The 23,329-nt window shown below is 39.5% G+C and overlaps 1 protein-coding gene across 1 annotated transcript in view; it reads left to right on the top strand.

Annotated features, from left to right (window-relative positions):
* Positions 1 to 23,329, top strand: part of LOC131418212 (ADP-ribose glycohydrolase MACROD2-like) — a 709,048-nt gene that overhangs the window by 261,153 nt on the left and 424,566 nt on the right. Inside the window, exon 3 of the mRNA XM_058562207.1 lies at positions 13,483 to 13,556. The gene's annotated coding sequence lies outside the window, so the exon portion shown is untranslated. The remainder of the gene's footprint in view (positions 1 to 13,482; positions 13,557 to 23,329) is intronic.

Genomic DNA, 23,329 nt, shown 5'->3' on the forward strand with positions numbered 1-23,329 from the left:
GGGTTTCCAGGCCTCAAGTGCTGAATAGCATTCTTGTACATTTAGGCTTTCTTACATCTTTAAGGAAATAAGATAAATATAGGGAAAGGAGACTAACAAGAAGGCCTGTGAGGGGCAAAATATGTGACTTATACAATTTAATCTTAACAAGAAGGTAGTCTTATCCCCATGATACAGGTGAGGATATTGAGGAATAGAGACAGGTTGTGCTCACACCTACTGCAATTTTCAGGGGAGGATGCAATATCTGGTAGGTCTGACTGCAAGACCTCTTCTTTTTTCCTTATTTCAGGGTTTCTCTTAAACCAATTCCCACGCCTCTTTGAATTCCTTAAACTGGTATGCAGAATTTATTATGTATATGACATTTTTATCCTGGACAGTCAGTGGGTGAAGCCATATTCCACAGACAGCAAAGACCTAGATAAGAATAAAAACCACTCCTGAGTGCTCAGCATCCTCAGTGGGATTTCAGAAAAAGCATATGTTCACCAGCACTGTCATTTCTCACTCAATGTATCAGTCAGATTTTTCTGCATTACAAACAACCTCAAAAACCCAGTGGCTGACAGCAAATGGCCTTTATTCTTTTATTCACGGTTCCGTGGGTTGGCTGCGGTTTAACTGATGGAGGCTGGGCTTGCCCTGGCAAACTTCGATTACAGGCTCCTGTTGGGGCTCAGGTCTGTTCTACCTGTCTCATTTCAGGAGCCAGTCTGAAAAAGCAGCAGCTACCTGGAGCATTCTCTTTTTATGCAGTAAGGCTTTTATTTTACTTTATTTTTTTAAACAAACAAATAATGTTTATTTTCCTCCCTATGCATTCATGTATCATTAGAACTATTACACCTAGTAGAATCTCAACCATTATGTTAAATACTACCTCAACCAAAGTAACCAATTGTTATTTATAACAGACATGTAAAAAAAAATGGAAGATGGAAAACCAGGAACTGTCTTGAAATGTTCTTCCCATCAGCACACATTTCATATTAATTTACAAAATTGATTTTTATTGCAGTAACATTGGTTTATAACATTGTATAAATTTCAGGTGTACATCATTATACTTCTATTTCTACATAGATTATATCATGTTCACCACCCAAATATTAATTACAATCCATCACCCCACACATGTGCCTTATCATCCCTTTTGCCCTCCTCCCTCTTCCCTGCCCCTCTGGTAACCACCAATCCAATCTTTGTCTCTATGTGTTTGTTTTTTGTTGTTTTTATCTTCTATTTATGAGTGAGATCATATGGTATTTGACCTTCTCCCTCTGATTTATTTCACTTAGCATAATACCCTCAATGTCCATCCATGTTGTCACAAATGGCTGGATTTCATTGTTTCTTATGGCTGAGTAGTATTCCATTGTGTATATATACCACGTCTTCTTTATCCATTCGTCCCTTGATGGGCAGCCAGCAAGTGCTTTTAAAGCCTCATATCTGCTCTCATCCCATTGTCACATGGTGAAACTCAACATCAGTGGGCAGGGAAATAAACACTCCACCCACAGGGACAGACTCTGCAAGGTCAGATTCAGATGGCAAAGGATATGGTGATGAGGAGTGACTAATTGAGGTCTCTTATGTGATCCAGCACACTCAGAAACTAAACTGTCAAAAAGAGACACAGCAATCTAACGGTGGCATTACTGCTCACATCAAACTTGAATGTATGTCCTCTGTCTTAACACAGAAATTTTCAGAACTTCTTACTTGATATCTTTTGGAATGTCTTTGAAAATGATATTCAGGATGATGTCCTCCAGTGGGTTTTAATTACGTCAAATAATGTGGTTTTTTTTTTCGCTGAGGAAGATTCTTCCTGAGCTAACATCTGTTGCCAATCTTCCTCTATTTTGTATGTGAGCCCTCGCCACAGCATGGCCACTGACAGATGAGTGGGGTGGATCCACGCCTAGGAACCTAACCAGGCTGCCGATGTGGAGTGCACTGAACTTAACCACTAGGCAACCACAGCTGGCCCTCAAATAACGTATATTTGATCACAAAAATATATCAAACAATGTGTTATTTTAAATCACAGTCTTTGTCCCTAAGAATGCGTTAATCTGTCTCAATCAGCAAAGGAGTGGCTGCCGTTGTAAATTCTATCAAACCAACTGGACCAGCCCTATTTAGGAAAACTCCACACGTTAAAATCGAGAGACTAGTTCAGACACACCTCAGAATGTAGAGTGTTATAGCCAAGGTCTGTCCTGACATTCACATCTGAAGAGGAGAGATTCTCCATGTGAGTGTTCATCATGGGGAGTTGGTTGGTCACCGAGAAGCCTTTCAGAGGAATTCCTGGAGTTATGAGGGAAGTTTACAAACTCAGAGAACTTGACTAATCATTGAAGATTAAAAGCCAATAATCAGAAGCTTTGGGGACTAACTTTTCTTCTTCCACATTGGGGTGGTCAGGGTTAGTGCTTCTGGGAGCTGTGATGGCAGCATTCAGTGTGGCTCCCTCAGGAGAATCTAGCACCTATCTGTGCAGGTGGGAGCATAAAAGCTTCTTGGGACAGAAGTGGTTTAATGCCTGTGAGTCAGCGACAGATGAAGCTAAGAGACCCTGTATGCTGATGTGTCCCTGAGAGAGGTCCTGTGCTCTGCCCCATCTTGGGGGTAACAAAACCCCAAGAGATGTTTATTGGACCTAAAGCCAAGGGAACTTAGCTCTCATTCCCCCACGTCATGCCTTTATGTTGTGCCAAGGTCACATGCATGGGGCGTCTTGGCCAACAGATACCAGAGAGCAGCGCAGAATTAGTTCCTTTCCTGCCCTCCAGTGAGAGGGCTGATTTTCCTAGGCCTCAGGTGGCATAAAATCAGTGCAGGATTCTAGGGAGCCACACAGCACACTGGAGCAACTAGGTATTTCCCATATTCCTAAATACAGCATGATACTTTATTGAGCACATATTTGGCTTTGAGCACTGAAGGTGGAAAGGTAAATAGGACAGACGAGGGCTCTGCCTTGCAGAGCTTATATTCCAGTGAGAGAGACACGTGATAACCAAGCACATGGGACAGATTGTAATAATAGCAGTCAAGGGCTCTGCAAGCCAAAGTAGGGAGTTTAGACTTTGGTCATAAGTGTGGAGGAAGCCACTGGGATCTCCTAGTGTGGACATGACACCATATGCTTTATGTTTAGAAAGATCATTGGCTACTAGGTCCATGCACCATAGAATGCCACCAGCTCAAAAATTAGAAACTGCATTTTCACCTCCCAGTAGATCCCAATATAAATCTTTTCTACTCAAATGGGATGTCCTTAATGAACTCCCTTGATTACTCTTGTAGGAAAAATGTTCTTTTAAAAAATAATTTTAGAAAAATTCTATTCCAGGCGATTCTATGAGATTTTTCATCTCCTTTCTCAGGAGACTTATTCAGGGTTAGCAGGAACAGCTTGCATAGAATAGAATTTGTTTCACGAGCCATTTCTCAGGTCATTATTACAATTCCTTAGGCAAAAGATCATTTTAAAAATACCTCAGAAATAGACACTGGAGCTCATAAGTTTGAGAAGCTGATGAAGCTCGCATAGATTGTAACCTTGTGTCGCGTAAAGATGCAGCTCATTCATACCTGCTTTGTAGAGCAGAGAAGACAACTTGAAAGGAAAACTTCATGTTTCACAATTTTTTAAATAGATAAAAGCAAAAGTAACTCAAGGCTGAGGCTGAATATAGTAGAATTTATGGGGTATCGTTTGCTGTGGCACACATAATGTCAAGTGAAATGAAAGAATGGGTTTGAAGAGATTAAAACGATAAGAAGTGCAGAATTTCCCTTCTCTCTTTTTATATTATGACTAATCCTAGAGGCCCTGCTAGGAAAATCAGTGCTAAGTTGAATAAAATAAAGGAAGGGGTGAGGCAGGACCACGGGGAGAGGCGTGCTGTCACAGAAGTTCTGTTGTGAGCCAGTGAGCTTCAAATTTACAGATTCTTGTCTGGAATGGTGGTACCTAAATATTGAGGGGTAATTGTGTCATCAGAACCCAGCTTTTGTGAATTCCCAAGGGACTTCTTGGGCCCCACCCCTACTCTGCAATGAAGACATTAAATGGCAGACTGGTTGCTGCCACCCGAGAAAGAGGGCAGAACATCAGTCGCCCCAGGTCTATTGGGTGTGGCCCGTGCAGCAGGCAATGTGTTCCACACTCTGAAGCAAGCTTTCTGACCATAAGTCTTCCAATTTTATTTCCTTTCTTTGGAGCTTGAAACAGTGTTGCCCTGGTACTGGAGTCTTTGAAGGAGAGGCATTATGGTATGTTCTATCCATTCTATGGAGATATGAGGATGAACAATGTGGCAGGCACTGGGCTAGGGTGCGGGTGGAGGGAAATCAGGCAGACCCGGGCTTGGGTACTGGCCTTGCGCCCTGCTAAAGCTCTCTGAGGGCTGCTTTTTCTCTTCTATAAAATGGGAAAGATTATATACATCTCAAAGGGAGTTTTGAGGGTTTGGGCTATTTTATGTGGAAGCCAGAGGAAGCAGAGCTCCTAAGGACAGCCTAGACTCTCACCCCATGCCCACCCATGACCACATGCATTATCATTGCTTCCTCTTCAAGAGGATGCTAGTCCAAACCACATTAGTGAGTGATACTGAGTTTACTACAGCTCGTATGACATAGTCAGACTTAACTTTGCACACCTGTTGGTAGTATTTAGTGGCAAATTAGCCATCTTTGACCCCTCCCTCAATACACTAAAGTCACTGTCCATTCATAGACCAACCCATCTTTGTTACTCTTCTCCCTTCTTTTCACTGGGTTGTTGTGAAAATTAAATAAGATAATACATGTAAATGCTAAGTAGAGTGACTTGTACATAATAATTGCTCAATAAACGTTAACAACAGCAGTGGCAGCAGCAGCAGCAACAACAATTTACTATTCTTTCAAGATTTCTGTCTAGTGGGGCCAGGTTTACATGCCTGGCCTATATGACTTCTACACTCCCCCAAAGTTTTACTAGTCATGCATCACTTAATGGTGGGGATATGTTCTGAGAAATGTGTCGTTAGATGATTTCATTGCTGTGCAAACATCATAGAGTCTACTTACACAAACCTAGAAGGTACAGCCTACCACACACCTAGGTTATATGGTACTAATCTTATGGGACCACGGTCATGTACGTGGTCCGTTGTGGACTGAAATGTCCCTTTGTGGCACATGACTGTGTGTTGTGCTTTCAGGCTGACAGCCAGTGAGCTCCCTGACTCTTTCCCCACATGTCATTAAGTAATTTATAAAACATTTCTCTACCGTGCATTTGCCAGAGATTATAACTAGAAAAGTTTAGAGAAAGAGTGTTATCAAGGTAAGACGTGACACTTCCTTTTCTCAAGTTCGTGGATGTATGTTGACTGCTGTCATAGTCCGGCTTCCCCAAAAGCAGATTCAAAGGCAAGAGTTTGGGTGCAAGTAGTTAATTTGGGAGATCATTTCAGGACAAGGAGTGGGGAAGAGAGGTAGATAAAGAAAGGAAGCCAGTAAAGAATGTGTTATTGAGTGATTTGCCACTGTGGACAACTGGAGCTTACTCCCACCGGGCAAATCTGGGCAACTGTGTAGAGCATGCAGCCCAGTGTTAACCCACCCGAGGGTGAGCGAGCTGGGGCATTTGTCCAACAACTCTTGTTACTCATTGGTTGAAGAAGGCCTTGATTCCCTGACACTTTGGACCTGCCCCACATATGGGCAGAGGGAGCTCTGGACGCCAGACAGAGGCCTCAGGTAAAAGACTGCAGATGCCAATGGTTGTAAGTCAAGCCAGTGTGCAAGGATGGCATGTACCGAGGGGATATATGTGGGGCATTGTCAGCATCTGCTATGGTTATTCAACTTATTAATATGCCACATTATGTATATATACACGTATAACAAAACCTGCCTTGTCCTTCTAAACTACAGCCCAGTCTCCACCATCTTAGTGACAGACTGTGGCCACCTCACTGTTGCTTACTGGGGTGCCCTTTTGCTCTCCTGAGGGAAGCCAATGACACCCTCGTTAGCATTCTGCTGCCGTGCTCACTGCAGTCACAGGGGCCAGTGTCACTCTTATTACTTTACCTATTTTATGTTTTGTGAAACTCAGCCTTTAGCTAGAATTGTCTGAGTGGCTGCTCTAGCAATTGCTTAACGGTGAGGCTCCTTCAGCTCATTTCTCTCAAGTAATTTGATTTCATCTTGCTATCAGAATTGCTTTTATGGGTTAGAAAGAGGCCTAGGGGGAGGGGATTGATGGAAAGCAGTTTTTTAGAATAAAAAAAAAAATGTATTGCCCTATACTTTTCCATGCCCCCAACACCCTCCCTCTATATCTGTCTACCTCTGCTTCCCACCCGGAACAGGTGTGTCTGTGTGTGTGTTCAGGGGGGATTGGTGAGGAATGTGTTCTGAGAAAAACACAACTCATTTCACACTTTATCTCCTTTTACCTGAGCTTGTATAGTATACTGTTTCATGTCCCTTTGGTCCCCACACCAGAACTTTTATGGTAAGATGGAAAAATATTATGGTTATACTCTCCAAAAAATCAAGTAAAGTGTAACTTTGCATTGATAGTCAATGTTGACAATCCCAGTTCAACTGATGTTAACATTTCAATAAACCCAGTGACACATCCCTCTCATTTAGGACAGTCAGAGATGTTCATCAACGCTGAAAATCCCACGTTTAATAACTGCATAATATTTTTATTTTATTTGAGTTTGTGTGTGAGTAGAAAAAAAGGCAGCATCATGCTTTCCTCATTAAAGACTTGATGGGGCGGGAGAGCTCAAAAGTGGGCGTGAATTTAATGTGCAGAGTTCAAGGAAGTTTGATGTTTTTAACTACTGCCTCTAACTTCTGGATATTTGTAGCAATTCAGTGCCAATTTGGTGCTTATACTCACTCTGAAGGCTGGTTATTACGACAGACACTTTCTAAATAATATGCAGTATACATGAGGATTTATGATTCCATAAAATTGCTAGTATTTTATCACAACTTTGGGCCAAGTCCCTTGCTGGGTGGGGTGAGAGTATGAATTAAACACCCTTTGAGATAAAAACAACTACAGAAGAAATTGTTCAGCTGAAAATAAAGTGATTCAGTCCATAAACAATAGGTTTTAGATTTATGAACTTCACCTGCACATTGGTCTCTAGATTGTTTTCTTCTTACAACTACTAGAAAGGCATCCATGATCAAAGCAGGGGTGGCTCCTGGTAACTGGACTAGAAGGGGTGTTGGGGAAAATGCAGGAGAGAGAAGGCCTTCGCGATTGTAAATGGTAGATGGGGTTAACATTTTAAAGCATGGCTTAATTTTACCTGGTATTATGTTCAGGTTGATTTTTAATTTTTTGTAGTAAGAACCTCTTTGAAATAATTGACTTAAGGCATTACCATACACCTCTCTGTGATGTGGTAATCTGTAGCTACAAGCAGACCCTCATTTTAAGTTTAAAACAAAAGCTAATCCATTGCTTCTCCCTCCAAAAAGACAATTTTGCTGGCAGAGTAAGTCATATCTATCTTTATTTTAGTAGAATATGCTAAAGTTTCAGTAGAACATGTTTGAGTTTCATATCAAGGGAACTATTCGTTTCTACAACATGGGAACCTATGGACAAAGTTAAAGGTATTGGGGAATTACCAACAGCAAGAAAAGAAACAAACAAAAAAACCAGAGAGGAAAATTGTCTATGGCAAGGTCAAAACCAGATTCACTCCAAATGTGTTGAAAAGATTCCAGGTTTCCAATAATTCCAACAAATAGTTCAGTGGCATGGTAGAACCTTCAATGAGTTTTCATTGCTGTATGTTTCTGCAATTTGATTAAAAAAGAAATATTTGCTTAATAACTGAATGAAAGGAAAATGTCTGCCTAATGAATTATTTGATGTACTGTGGATGAAAACCATTGCAAACTCAACTTGCTATTTTACTTTTTCCCTCTTTTGTTTAAATTGTGCTGATGTTCTGTTGACAGAGTTTGTCCTCTCTTGGCTTAAGTACTCACTGCTTTATAGGGAGAAAACAGGCAGGTCATAAAACTTGTCTGAACTTCTAGCTATAAAATATATTGATTAGTTTAAAGCTCTCCTTAATGGCTTTAAATGTGCTCAAGAAAATATAATCAGTAACTACATATTGACATGCTAACTAACTAAATAATACTTATTTTAAACTTTCATACATATACTTCTAGTGGGAATGTAAATTGGTCCAGCTGCTTTAGAAGACTGGCAGGATCTATCAGAGTCAAATATCTGCATAACCTATGGATCAGTAGCCCAACTCCTGGGTGTATACTCAACAGAAACAAGTGCTTATGTTCACCAAAAGACATGTATGAGAATGTTCACAGCAGCTTTACTTATAATAGCCCCAAACTGGAAACAACCCAATTGTCCATCAACACTAGAATGGGTAAATAAATTGTGGAATATTCATACAATGGAATGCAACACTACAATGAAAAAGAATGAGCTTCTGCTATATGTAATAACATGGATAAATCAGGCAGGCATAATGTTGAGCAAAATATAGACAAAACAGAGTGCACATTGTATATTCATGTATATGTAGTGTAAAAACGGGCAAAACTGACCTATGATAATAGAAGAGAGAATAGCAGTTATATCGGGGGTAGATATTGACTTGGGACAAGGCAGCTTTCTGGGGTACTGGAAATGTTTTATATCTTGATTTAGGTAATTGTTACATGTATGTATATATGTAAAAATTCAGCAAGCAATTTAAATACAAATGTAAATAAAAAGAAAAAATCATTTATGTGTTGTGTAAGTCAACTTTGACATTTACAACAAAAGTTAATTTTAATAATCCATCCTAATGAATAAGGAGCTAAGCTTTGGAATGCTAGCAGAAGAACAGATTCTGTGCACACCTGGGCACACACACACAGCTTCCTGCATGCCTGGCCCTAAATTGTTAGTGGCTTGTTCAGCCTCATTGACCCTCACACTTGGAAGAGATTTTCTATACCATCTAATTCAATGATTGATCTGAAGCTTGTCTGCAGCCTTCCCTCTGGGTAGCCATTCTGCTTTTGTGAACAAAAGTCCCCTGGTGACCAGAATACGGATGTGATCTTCTGAAGCAGACCTTACTGTCATCAGGAGCCCATCGCTGGGCAAAAATCTATCCTTGTGTATTTATTGGTCTTACTTATAACCCTTGGGGTCTAGCAGTTTAGTGGACAAAGGATTGTGCTGTTGCTGTTTACTCTGAACATCATACTTTATCTTGTAAATATATGCCCACTGAAAGCAGATGTACTTTCAGGGAAAGTTGTCTTGATTTTTTTCCCCCTTTTAGTTAATTACAGCATATCTTCCCACCAGGAGCTACGTTTTCTCATATACATCTTCTCAATAATTTTTCCTCAGGAATGAAATACGATAATGTGGATATATCCTTCTATTTGCACATCTTCTCAGAATCTCTTCACCCTCCCCATATTCTAGGGCTAAACACCCTTGTTCTCCCAGTAGTTAGCCTTTTCTTACTGTCAATACAAAGATTCACAAGTCTGCAATCCATTCATTCATTCAACCCTTATTTATTGATCATCTCCTCTGTGGCAGCAGTGTTTTTGGGATACAGTGCTAAACAAAAACAGAAGTGGTATCTGCCTCTTTAGGGCTTTCACTCTATTAAGATTAATCAAATATTTACATAAATAAGTATAAAATTGCAACTATGATGAGTGCTGCAAGGGAAAGCTACATGGTGTTATGAAAGCACAAAATAGGGAGTCAACAGTGTCAGAGAAGCCTTCCTTGGAGAATTGGTCACTGAGAAGAAGACAAATAAAAGTTAAAATAAGTTAGGAAAAGAGGAGAGAAATGTCATTTCAGAAAGAGGAAACAGCGTGAGCAAGGCCTTATGACAGGAAGGCAAAAGAGAGCATGCCACATTCAAAGAACAGAAAGAAGGCCAGTGTGGCTGGAGTGGAGAAAGCAAAGAATGATACGGTGTGAGATGAGCCTAAAGAGACAAGAAAGAGTCAGCCTATTCAGGGGAGAAATGTTTGCATTAATTTGGGGAGTGGCTTGAGGACAGAGTAGGCTTAAATGTTTGTGAGGGACATTCCTTGGAAAGTAGCTGAACAAACAAACTAAAGAGAGAAAATGTTTTGAGAGAGAATTGCTTAAATTAGTAATTTTCAAATGGAAATGTTACATCAAGGTCCAGGGTGTAATCTAGGGAGAAGGAGGAATGGAGATTGTTGTCAAAAATGAGCAGTTCAAGAAACTGGCAGGCCAGGTGCTGGGTGGGTCCTCCTCTTGGATGTTAAAATCATCCAGGGTTATGGCAAGCGCTGAGGTGGAAATGAAAACCATAACTCAGTGCCAGAGTCTTTGATGAGTGTGGGAAAGTGACCAGGAGGTCACAAATAATTGAGAACTGACTGTAGTTGCCATGGTTCTATAAGAACTTGTATAACTTCTCCATGGGGAATTACGTCTTCTAAAGGTTAATGCTGATGGCCATTGCAACTGAGCGTGATTACAGTATTTATTAGCTTTATATAGCCCTATAAATTTATGATTTAAGTACTTCTTAAACATATCAAAAAGTTGGAGAAGAATTTTGTGGGAAGAGAATAAATAGGGGAAACTAAGATACAAGTCTAGAAAGGCCTCTTGGGGTGTGTAATGCCAAGTTAAGGTGCTAAAGTTTATTGTGTAGGAGCTGAAGAGTCAGCAAAGGCTGCCATTGTTTTGTGTAAGGATGTGGTGTGATGATAACTATACTTTAGGAAGAATCGCTTGGAAGTGGTGTGCTGGATAGATTGTAGAAGAGGAGAAGACCAAAGGAGCACAATTATGAGTTGACTGCAGGTGTCAGGGTGAGGGCTCATCAGACCTTAAATGAGATCAATGGGAAAAGAAGGAAAGGAAGGGGTGGTGTAAAATATTTCAGAGGGACAATGTCTTTAGGACTCAGTTACCAGCAAGGAAAGCAGTCACATATGGTGGTGACTAGGAGAGAAATAGAGCCGTAGGCAGAAACCAGAAAATCGGGAAAGAGTTTCACTTAGTGGAAGAATACACGTTATTTCTGGTTCTGGAGCACATCAAGGGGAGATATCCAGGTGACTACAAATGTAGGTGCTAAACTCAGGGAAGAGGTGGCCTGAAAAAGCCTTCTGTGTTTAACCTAGAACCACAAATGCCCATCCTGGCCTCTTTCTTTTTCTTTACAGCCCACAGGGACTCCTGCTTTCTTCCCTCCTTCACTTTCCCTCACCTTCTCCGTTAACTCCTTGCCGCTCACAGCTTACTTATGAGGACAATGTCTCCTCAGCTCCCCACATTGCAGTCCCTCTCCCCAAACATTCTACCATTTCCTAGAAAGCCTCCCCTTTCTTGCTTAGTTCTCTTCATCTGTATCTCCACAACCCTAACGCACTTGTCGTGCTGCAATGCGGTTGCCTCTTGTCTATTTTCTCCTCCAGGCTTTGGGCTTTAGAGGACAAGGACTCATTAAAAGTGCATATATATATATACTCTTTTCTAGTTCAATAATAATTTGTTTAATGAATTAGCTAATTGGTAATTAATTAATTAACAAGTTTTGCTAATTTTAAGGGTTTTACATTTTGGAGCCTTCATTTAAGGGAATGAATGGGATGAAACAATTCAAAACAAATTCATAATCCCAAATGTTGTAAATGAATTTACAAAGTTTTGAGAACTTGTGCACATTTTTCATATGACAGTGGTTCTCGCTGGCTTATAAACAAAAATAAATGGAGCTCGGCCCTGCTTTATTTTGTCCCCCTTCTTAACGCACTCTCTTAACAAAGCGGGTAGAAACCCAATCAGAAAAGCAATATTTATTCTTGAAAATGGGGGCAAACACCTCCTCTTTCTTACTCCTCTTCTCTCACACATTTTCTTTGAAGTTTTACTGAGATTTGAACCATTAGTATGAACTACTGGAAGATGTATTGGCCTTCCAATAAAACTGGTCTTTTAAATCTTGGATCTCTCCATGACAGCAACACCTCTCTCCTGAATCTACATGGACAGTGTCAAAGGAGCCTCTCTGACAAGACGACATCCTCATAGACGTGTTGATGGATGATTCTGCTGCTGGTTAAAGCAGAGGGTATAGAGGGAAAAGAGGGCTAAGTTTAGGATGCTGGGAATGGTATACATTTAATGCATGTTTCTAGAAAAAGGAGCCAGAGGAGATCAAAGAGGTAGGAGGAGACATGGAACAAAGCAGTATTGCAGAATCCAGGAGGAGAATCCGCAAATCCCTAGCGACAGAAAGTAAATTAATGGTTGCCAGGGGCTGGGTGCTGGGGAGTGACTATGAATGGGTAAGAGTTTCTTTTGGAGATAATGAAAATATTCTGGAATTAAAGGTGATGGTCGCACAACTTTGTGAACATGTGAAAAACCACTGAATTGTATACTTTAAAACAATAAAAAATAAGCTTGAAAAAAAGAAAATCCAGGAGGGAAGACATATTGAAATGTGAAAAAGTAGTCAAGCATATCTAATTCTGGAGAAGATGAAGACTGATTGAAAGGCTATGGATTTGGTGATTAGGAAGCCAGTGATGAGCTTAAAGAGAGTAGTTTCAATAGAATAGTCACTCCCATCTCTTCTTTCTGCCCCATATATAACTTATGAGGTTATTCCTTCACATATTTTTAATCTCTATTGGCAGAATGTCTGATGATTCTGCAAGTTCAGGAATGTGTTTAGTTTATATAAGCTAAAGGGACATTCTGGATGAGATTTAGACATTCTGATTATGTGTGCTCATGTTCATTGGGACATAGTACAAGTGTGTCATTGTTGCTGCCCTTCTAAAACCAAACCCATCCTACAAAATCAGATCAGTTCATGTTGTGTTAATCTCAAACATCATCTCAGATAGCCCTAAACGGAGAAGGCGTTACCTTCTTTGAATTCTGACAATAGCTTTCAGTGATATGGCAAGTTGTTTGCTCTGCCTTGTGTCAGTTCATTGGTGGAGTACTGCTGGACTTGTGACCCTGGGTCAGCCATATGTTTTCTCTGAGCCATATTTACTTGGTTTGTAAATTGAGGGTAATAAACTTTAATCTGAGCACTTCTTATAAGAAAATTATATGAAAGTGCTTTGGAAGCTATGAAGCAAATGTAAATATATTTTTAATTTATGTTGTTGTAGAATTGAAGAAATGTTTAAATCCTTTATTGCTTTTTAGCTCTAGACTGGTGTAGGAGCAGCCCCCTTAATGCCTTACATGTAGGATCACAGGCTTCACATCCATGTATACCTTACTAAGGCCTGCCTTGCTCAATACTAATTGGTTGAATTGCATACTGTTTAAATGAGAAAAATCCAGTGTCTTTCCATGATTGACTTCTCTATGGCCTTCTTCTGCTTTTATTAATTTGTTTTATTCTGCTCTTCATCTAGGTTTCCCGAATGAGCCTGCTGCAGTCATTGCCCTCAGCACCATTAAGGAATGGCTGGCCAAGAATCACCATGAGGTAGGGGAAACAACACAATCAGGAAACATTTGAGATGGTATAATTTGATCCTCTATTTCAGAAAAACAGATAAATTTATTCTATAAATATCAAGTAGACCAGTCCTTGAGCCAAAGATAGCTGACCCTGCTTCATTTGGATTACATGGATGATTAAATATTTTCCCGTAATGAATTGACTGAAGGGATTATATTGATTGGTTTTGGTGATAAAGATGAGCAGAATGATCAGATTCATTTAGCCATGGTCTCATTTTTACATCTTTAGACAGTATGGGTTTTCTATGTAAAAGAGAGAACAGGATGGATTTCATTAAGATTAAGAATAAAGGATCATCCTATGGTATTTTTCTTAAAAACTTGTTATCTTTGTTGACAGAGGATTCCTGGTGTACAGTAATTTTTTCATATCCTGAGCTCTCTTTATTTATTACTAATCACTGAGTGTGAGATTGGAGTGGGCTTAAATAATTGATAGCTAAATCGTCATGATCAGGATTTTTTATGAAACTAAATGCTTCTATCAGAGTATTCATCATGCCTCTTATTCTGCTTATTTAATAAGATCTTCGGGATATGTTTAATGATAAATAGGAGAATTACTCAAGCAAAGAAAGCAATACAATAACTGGAGACACTATGGAGACTTAGATTTCAGAGGTTTGGCAATTTATACACTATAACAGCAAATAGGTTTCATATAATGCACAATCTTGTGCCTTTTTCCCCTTTGTTTTTCTCCTCTGATATTCACATGGGTGCTAAAAAGAATTTTATTCCATTTTGTGACTGACCAGGAATTTAGATTTCTCCTTGGGTAGGATATGGATTGTTTGGAAATATTTTTGTATGCAAATAGGCTATGGGAGTTTCCTAATGAGAGATGGCTCTTGGTGCCTTTGTGTGTTTAAAGTGTCTTTTTCTGCTAATTACTATAATTTCAACATTTCTTAGGTGGATATGAACATTGTTAATCTCAAGTAGAAGTAAAGACCACGTGGCCAAACATAACCATTTTGGTGCTTGCTCTTTCTTTCCCTCTTACTTTGAAAGGTATACATTGCATATGACAACTTCAATTTAAAGGATACCTTTAATAACCTCAAAGAAGCAGAATAATAATAAAAAACCTAAAATAGCCAGTTTACAAAACATGTCTTTGACATGTATTATTTATTGTCATAAAAAATCTTATGAGACATCTGGGATAGAGATTGTTATCCTTATCCTCATCCAATATCAAAAGGTTAAATGACATACTCAAGACTTCAAATTCACAGGGCCAAGACTCTGACTCAGCTCTCCTGACTCCGACAGCCATTCCTCCTTGGAATGCTCTGGAGCCAGGGAGAGAACTTCAGTCCTTTTGAAAGCTGGTGTCTTCAATATATCTTTTGATCATAGTAAATGCTCTTCATCTGGACCATCTGCTTTGCAAAAATGTAGAGTATTTGAGGAGTAAAAGTTGATAACTGAGCTAGTGTATTGGTGCAAATCCATCATTTTCACTAAAGCAATAATCCAAGGATATTCCCCACTGATGGAAGTTCAGATGTGTCACCTTGGCATGTGATGGAAATACACATACACACAAATCATCAAGGAGATGTTGCATTTACAGCTCATTGGTGAATTCTACTGATGGATTCTCTTCTAGTTAAACTATTCAGAAAATTATTTTCCATAGAAATTTTTTAGCTTAGTGTTTCCCACTTAATAGTTTTTCTCCAATTTCCTTACTAGCCTACTCTATCGAGTCCTTATTTTGCTTTCATATTTTTGTCTTTCTCGTTTCTTGGGCCCATTGTAGAAAATTTAGATATTTTGGATTGAGGAACACAACTTAGTTATTGCCATTGCAGCTTTAAACATATCCTGTGCTGATTCTCTTTTAAAAGGCTACTTGTTTCAATATGCATTGGCTAATTTAAACAAGCTAATTTGAACAAGTGAGGTTTTACTTAATAAATGAATTATAAGTGGTAGGGCATAAAAGCTATACAAATTGATTTTATAGCAGTATTTTTATTTATTTTTGCTGTTAAAAAACAAACTAGGTTAAGAACTTGTGAAAGAGTATTACTTCTTATTCAGTTATCTCTTCATTGCAATATTGTTTTGACATTCTGATTGTTTAAGCTATTTATTTCTTAATTCACTCACTTAAATATTTATTGAATTCCACTAAGCACCAGACACTTTTCTAGATACCAGAGACAGAAGACCAAAAACCAAAATCCTTTTCTTATCATGTTCATCGTCTAGGAAGAGAGAAATGAATTAAACAAATAAAGAAATGAGATAAATCAAAGAGTACTTTACAAAATCAAAAAGGGTAGTTGGATAGTCAGTTATCGGGGGATGTCGTTTCAGATAATGTAGAGACTGTTCTGTAATCTTGGAACAAAGATTTGTATGAGAGGGGATCAAGCCAAGACACAGAGGTCTTGAGGTAGAACATTCTACACAGAAGGAACAGCAAGAGAAAAACCCTGAGGGGAGAATGAGTTTACTGTTTGCAAGCAACAGTAAGAGAGACAACGTGGTTGGAGCAGAGAGAGACAAGAATGGCAGGAGACAAATAGGCAGAGGTCAGATCATAGACTGTTGTGGTTCATGGAGAGATTTTGATTTTTCTTCTAAGTTTAATGAGAAGTTGTTGAGGGTTTGGGAGAGGGAGTGGCATGATGATCAGATTCACCTTTAAAATAATAATAAAGTTTTACTGCTGCATGGAGAATGGAGTTTAGAGATGTCAGAGTAGAAAAAAGAAGACCTATTGAGAGGCTCCTGCAGTAAATCCAGGCGAGAGATGAAGGTTCTTTGGAAAACAATGATGGTGGAAAAGGAGGTAACAGCATCAAGTTTGGAATATAATTTGACAATAGAGCCAACAGGACTTGAGGATTGTTATCAGTTAGGATAGGCTAGCTTATGCTGCAGTTGCAAACAACTTCCAAATCTCAGTGCCATAAAATAGCAAAGGTTTATTTTTGAACACACTATTTGTATATCTTGAGTCAGCAGAGGGCTCTGGGTGAGTCAGGAACCAGGCTGACAGATGCTCTACCATGTGAAGTATCATCGATCACGTGACAAGAAAAGATAGACAATCAAGTAACAGCTCTTAAATGCTTCTACGAAAGAATGACACATATAACTTTCCCTCTGCACATTTTCCCTCTGGACATTTCATTGTCCAGAGCAAGGTACCCAGGAGACAAGGAAATGCAATTCTCTTGCATGTTCAGAATAGAGAGAACTGGATGTTGATGAAAAATAGTAATGTGTCTCATATTGGTAAGTCAGATGTGGTACAGTATGTGGGTAAAACAGAAGAGTTAAAATGACAACTAGGTTTTTGACCTGAGCACATGGGTAAATTTTAGTGCATTTACTGAGAAAACTGGTAGATGAATATGCTTATATGAAAAACATAAAGAAAATGAGAATTGTGTTGCACACAGTTAAGTCTGAGATGATTTTAGATATATAATGAAGATTTCCGATAGACTGTTGGCTATTTGAGCCTGAAGCTCAGGAGAGAATTCAGAAAGAAAGACATGGTAAAAATTGATCAGATTATTGTAAATTTAACTTGGGTTTGGGTCTTAGTTTGAGATTGGTTGCAAGAAATAGAAATATACTCAAGCTAGCTTATATAAAGGAAAATACATTGTATAAATGAAATATATTTAAAAAGCTTGAAATTCAAGGGCTGGAACTAGAGCAAGATCTCATGAGTAACCGGAATTACAAACTATAAATCCAACAAGAAGAAAGATAGTTAGTTTTCATTCTCTCTCAACCTCTCTGTCTCAATATCTTTCATATCTGTTTCATTATTAATTTTTCTTGCACATTATCTTCCCTGCTCATTTACCTGCTTAACATGGCCCCATTATGACTGTATCTACCCATTCATGGGTCAATCAACCCTGCTTGAAGTAAGACCGGGGTTGAGCTCGATGGGCAAAGTTGCATCTTCTAGGACGCTCAGCTGATCAAGTTCTTTGAAATTTTCTTTTAAAACAATTGAGGAATCTACGTAATGTGATTCTCCCATCAGTGTCCACACCTCTCTCAGTCAGATAAGCATATGATTCAATGGTGTGCATCTTCATCATTTTTGCCAGTCATATACCATAAATACTAGAGGTGATTAGTGAACCTTCACATTTAACCATTTACTTGCTCTCTGATTTCTAAACCATCAGGAAAAGACACTTCTTTTTTTCAAAATAATAGTCGATTTGGTTCTGTTTAACTACACAAATCACCCGCAACTTGTGTGGCTGGACATGTCCACATCCAGGAGGCCTCACTGGAACACTTGGGCTCAGTGGACAGGATGAGAAAAAACATGTTCTGTCATCGACCACTCACTTGTTTTATTTGCCCAAAGTCTGAACTGTGAGGGTGCTGTTGTCACCATATATTTAAAGGGACTCAGGGACTTGAGGCAGGGAACCCAGCTGAACAAATAGTACAGTTGTCTCTGACCGCATTCGCTCGAGTGGGAGAGACAGAGCAGTGCTTTAATGAATAAAATAAGGAGAATCCTCAAGAGGATATAATTGGGGCACAAAAATGACTTACCAGAAGTAAAAAATATAATGACTTCTGATTGAAAAATTGAAAAACAAAAAAGAATATTCACTACTGAGAATTGAATTATTGCTCTGAAAAGACCAAAGAGATGAATTATCTTACAACACAGAATGGAAATTATGACTGAAGAGATAAGGTATATGGCAGAGAGAACCAGGGATCAAACGTGAGGTGGGCAAGGGGTGAAGATTACCCACTGGCATTTTCAGCTAAATTAAAAATTAAGAAATTCTGAGTTCAGAAAACCAAAAGAAAAGAATATCAGAGTTGGCTATAAAAAATTGACAGCACAGGCATGATAACCTTTCCATAAGTACCCATTTTTCTCAACTAGAAACTTTATTACAGAGACAAGTGAGCAAAATAAAGAGCCCTTATGGAAATGAGCAGCGGAAATGCGGCCCATACTCCTAACTTGGGTGGCTGTTCTCCGTTATCATCTGCGGTTTCATGCATTCCTCATTTTTTGTGCAGTCTAAAAATATCATTCCTTGTGATATAGTGATTTACCCACTCGGCAACTCTGAGGCACTCCTTTCGTATCTGGAAGTTAGCCTAAGAAATGTTTTTACAGTGCCTGTTCTATTGTTCTACCTTAGGGACTCATATGACGTTTAGCTATTGGTCTCGGGGGAGATGTACATATTTGTAATTTTTTCCATAGAAAGCAGAAGAAGAACAGGATGTCTTTCACCTCCAAAAGCTACAAATGGCCTGATACTGTGAGATATTTCCACATTGTGGAGGTCATGTATAGTGATTTCAAATACCCCAAAGAGTAAGCATCCTGCAGCACAGAGAACTTGTGTTAAGTCTTCCGGGAAATCATCTTAGGGGGTAAGGCAACTAAGATTAATATTCCAAGCTGGAAGACCAATGGATTTTCTGGGTTTTTTTTAATGTGGAAACTCTAAAGTACTAATCAGGCCTCAGTTGTAGTGTGACATAAACCTGGACCCCCATTCCCCAATTACAAGGCAGCAGATGGGCAGAAGCATAGTATTCTGGGAGGGTCTAATTAAAGATGTGGCCGTGTGCAGCCATCCAGAGGGGAGGCCGTGGTTCACCTGAGACCAGCCCTCAGCTGGGTCTCTGCAGATCTTTGAGGATGGCATTTCCCAGAAATTTTTCCCATTCAATCACTCCATGGGAATTTCCTAATCTCTCCTCTCTTGCTGACATCCCCCTCCTCCACAAGCAGACCACCTTGTTCTAGGGTGGGAACAGTTCAATGGAGACACCTTTGGTTCATCTTTGAAGGCCTTTAGTGGGCACCTGGCTTGACTTGCATATCATTGACAGGGAGGAACCCCAGCTCTGTATTTTCAAAACCAAAATCAGTTTTCTTCTGTGTAGGGGGAAAGCGGAAGTTTTCTCTCATTGCATGCAAAGTTTGGGCCTTTGCCTAACATATAATGTATTTTAATTGTGCTTTTAGCACAAACAGATTGTTTTTCAAAATGTTAAATGTCATCTACTTGTTATTTAAATTATTTATTCTGTGCCTTCTGAGGGAAACACGACGCCTGTGGTATTGCTGTTTGTCACTTTAAGTAGTGTGCCTACAGATGTGGCAGGGCACCATGAGATGCTGTGTGTATGTGGCAGTGTTGTACTGAGACAGATACTCAGCTCTGCAACTTGTTGCTAGCCAAGGTCCCAGACCTTACCCAGTGTGGTCTAGACCTCAAGGTCAACTGATGGTACCAGAGAACAAAACTAGTTTTGGGCTCATCATTGTGGTCCTTTTGAAGTAAAGATATTGGTTTCTACTGTGTGGAAGCAGTTAAGTTGTCACCCTCCCCCGACTTCCAACATTCAGACACACAATCCACAAAAGGATTGTATTGAAAAAGGTGAACAGATTCCTCTACTCCAGAAGATAGAATTGGGAATCCATTGAAGAAATGCACATTCAGCCTCCTGAAAGGTTCGTATGCTGTTCTCCTGCTAATTTGACAAGATCAGAGACATGGCCATTTGTTTTCTCATTACAGATCACAAAGGAACTGTTGCACTTTAGGTTCTGGTGCCAAGACTATTTTTTCCCCTTCTTGGCAGAGGTCTTTGAACATATGCAGTGTTAAAAATTGTTTGTCACTTTTATTTCAGAATCACATTATGGATCACCAAAAAAAACCCCAGTGTGGGGCCTGCCTTATGTCACTGACGTGAAACACCTTAGGATCTTTGTGGTTCTTAAAAGGAGGGCTTAAATGAAACATGAAGTGATGCTTACATTTCTGATGGAAAAATTATATCCTTCACACCAAGTTTCAATTCTTGTGGATGACTCTTTTCAGAAATGCAAAACACATAATGCACCATCCTTCAATTCCATACAACACAAGGGTGTAGCTAACATTCAGAGACCTGGAAGGAGCAAATGAGGTGCTCAGAGTTCTCCCTGGGGAAGTTCTTTTTATGTCTACAAACATCTTTCTGAGTATTTATGCCAGCCTTAGTTTTGGCGCAATATGAGTGTTTAGAAAAATAAATTCCACCTTAAAATATTCACATTCTGTGCAGGAATGTGGTTACGGTAATAATAATCATCATCCTAATATGCTGCTATAAAAATGTATCCTTTAACTAGGCCAAGCATGATCTTCAGGTGGAAACCATGATGCTCAATGGCTGTGACATAATTGAAGAAAATTATTCCCAGACTTTGCACACATGCCATGTTCCTTTTGCTCTTCAGGAACCATGATGACTTGCGAACAGTTTATATTTTCTCTCTCCCTCCATCTATCTTCCTTCCTTCCTTCATCCCTCCTTCCTTTCCTCCCTCTCCCTCTCTTTGAATACACACACACACACAGAGTCACATACACACTCACACACACAATACTTTCCTGTTCTTCTCAGGCTGTTTTTGTTGAGATTTTGTGACAAGCGTTCACGTTCGTGGTTAAAAGTGAGTTTTATCTCTTTATCTTATGATTCTAAATTCCCATTATTAGAATGAAAGCCATGGCCCAAGGGAGATTCTGCCTTTCTTGGTGGGAGTGTTCAAGTGCTTGGTGTCACCATAGGTTGTCCCACATTAGAGCTTGCTGAGTGAGCAATCCACTTACCTTTCCGTCCTCACACTGCTTTAGTGTCTATTCATAATAGGCATGCCCAAGTTCTTGGTGCCAGAAATTAGAACCCCTTGCTGTTGTCTCCAAGTTTCATAACTGTTCCCATCAATAAGAAGCACAGTATATGGAATAATATAAATTTTGCTGCTTTGATTATTAAGCCCACTGCCAGTTAGCCAGTGTGCCTAGGGTAGGAAGGGCTTTAATTAGGCACTGTTAGATATCGAGGTAAGGTTGCCTATGCATCCTTTCCTCTAGTCTTACTCTGTGTGGAGAGATCTTTAAAGTCTAATGTTTTTTTTTTTTCTCCCAGCAGAGGATATCTAGATAATCAAGGCCCCAGGGTGCTCTAGTGACGTAGCCTACAGTCCCATGTAGTTTAAGGTGGCTTGTTGACTTCTGTGCTGACATATAATCAACACATGTCCTCCTCGGCCAGCTGTTCTTAACCCAGAACAGTGTCCAATATGCCCCCATTACTTTTAAATAGATAAAATGAAATGTAGAGAGAAGCTGAAAATATACTCTGTCTTGGCAGGGGGGCAATTATGTTTAAATAGGTGTGGGAAATTCATATGTATGCCACTAGGTCTAAATAGCAAAAGAGGGAAAGGAAACCAATATTTTTCTGGCTTCTATTGTGTCCCATGGCCTGTGTTTGGGCCACATGTGTTTCTATAACACATGCTAATATATCTTCACAAAACTTTCTTCAAGGTAAGTATTTTTATCTTTAAATTTACAGATGTGGTAGTTAAAGTTCAAGGAAAAGGAATTCCCAAGGTCAACCAGTTGGGCATTTTTATGTTCTACTATAACCCTGCTTCTGTCAGTGGCAATTAGTCTAAAACTGGACATCTTACCAGACTTAGCCACTCAAAGTACATTTGTGGGCATGGAACCAAATATAGGCTGACTAGTGCCTTCTTGGAGTTTTATTGCAAACTGGAGCTGGGAAAGGAAAATTAAGGCCCATTTTGGTGGTAAAGCTGAGAGATATGGGGCACAGGAGCTGCCAGCGGCCATATTCCCTGCCATCTTGGGGGAGGTGGTTCTGCTGTAGGAGGATATTTTGCTGAAGATGTCACCGATTCTCAGGCAGTTGGCAGAGTCATGGAACCCATTCTGCTGGCTTGAGTGAAGAATCAAAGCTTAGGCAAAATATGGTATATTTTAGCAAAACAGAATGACTTCCCATTTTTAGTATTAAAAATGCCAGGTAATAATTCTCCACTAGAGAAAAGGAAGCCTTGAGAATCATTTGGAGATTTTTTTCCCCTAAAACTACGTGTTTTAAATAGTTCATTCTACCTCTTTCAGAGAAGCTCTGCCATGTTGAACCACGGCTTTCAATGGAACTATTTCAGGTCTTTTAAATGTGTTGGGTTGGAAAAAATACTTTGAGTCACTGTTCTCAACAGTAGAGTAAGAGTAAGCTCTAATGGCCTAGTGGTTAAAGTTTGGCACACTCTGCTTTGGAGGCCCGGGTTCCATTCCCAGGAGCAGAACCACGCCACCCATCTGGCAGTAGCCATGCTGTGGTGGCAGCTCACAAAGAAGAACTAGAAGGACTTACAACTGGGATATACAATTATGTACCAGGGCTTTGGGGAGGGAAAAAAAAACAAAGGAATATTGGCAACAGATTTTAGCCCAGGGCAAATCTTTCCCAGCAAAAAAGAAAAAAGTTTAAATAGTAGAGTAAGAGTTCTTTTAAAAATTCAGCCTTTCAATACTTACTTTCATGCAGAGGGCAAATTATAAGATTATTTATTTATTTATTCATTTTTCTGATGGCTGTATCTTCATCCTTCTTCACGGTAACCTGGAGGTAAGAAACACGTAATTTTTAATGGAAGCCAGTATTGGGTAGAAGCCAAGAATAAGTAGCATGAGACAGGTGAAATAGAGGCTGTCTACAATTAGTACTTCAGTGCATAGTTCTTAAAAAGGGGGAAAGAGTTTTGCTCTTTGACATGACCAGGATATTACTAGGATTGGGATTAGTGTGTTTGAAAGAGGATGGATCCCTTTACAAAGTATGGCTTAGAAGTCCATAAGACTATGGAACAGCTTC

The sequence above is a fragment of the Diceros bicornis genome, chromosome 19 (assembly GCF_020826845.1).
Source record: "Diceros bicornis minor isolate mBicDic1 chromosome 19, mDicBic1.mat.cur, whole genome shotgun sequence".
NCBI lineage: Eukaryota > Metazoa > Chordata > Mammalia > Perissodactyla > Rhinocerotidae > Diceros > Diceros bicornis.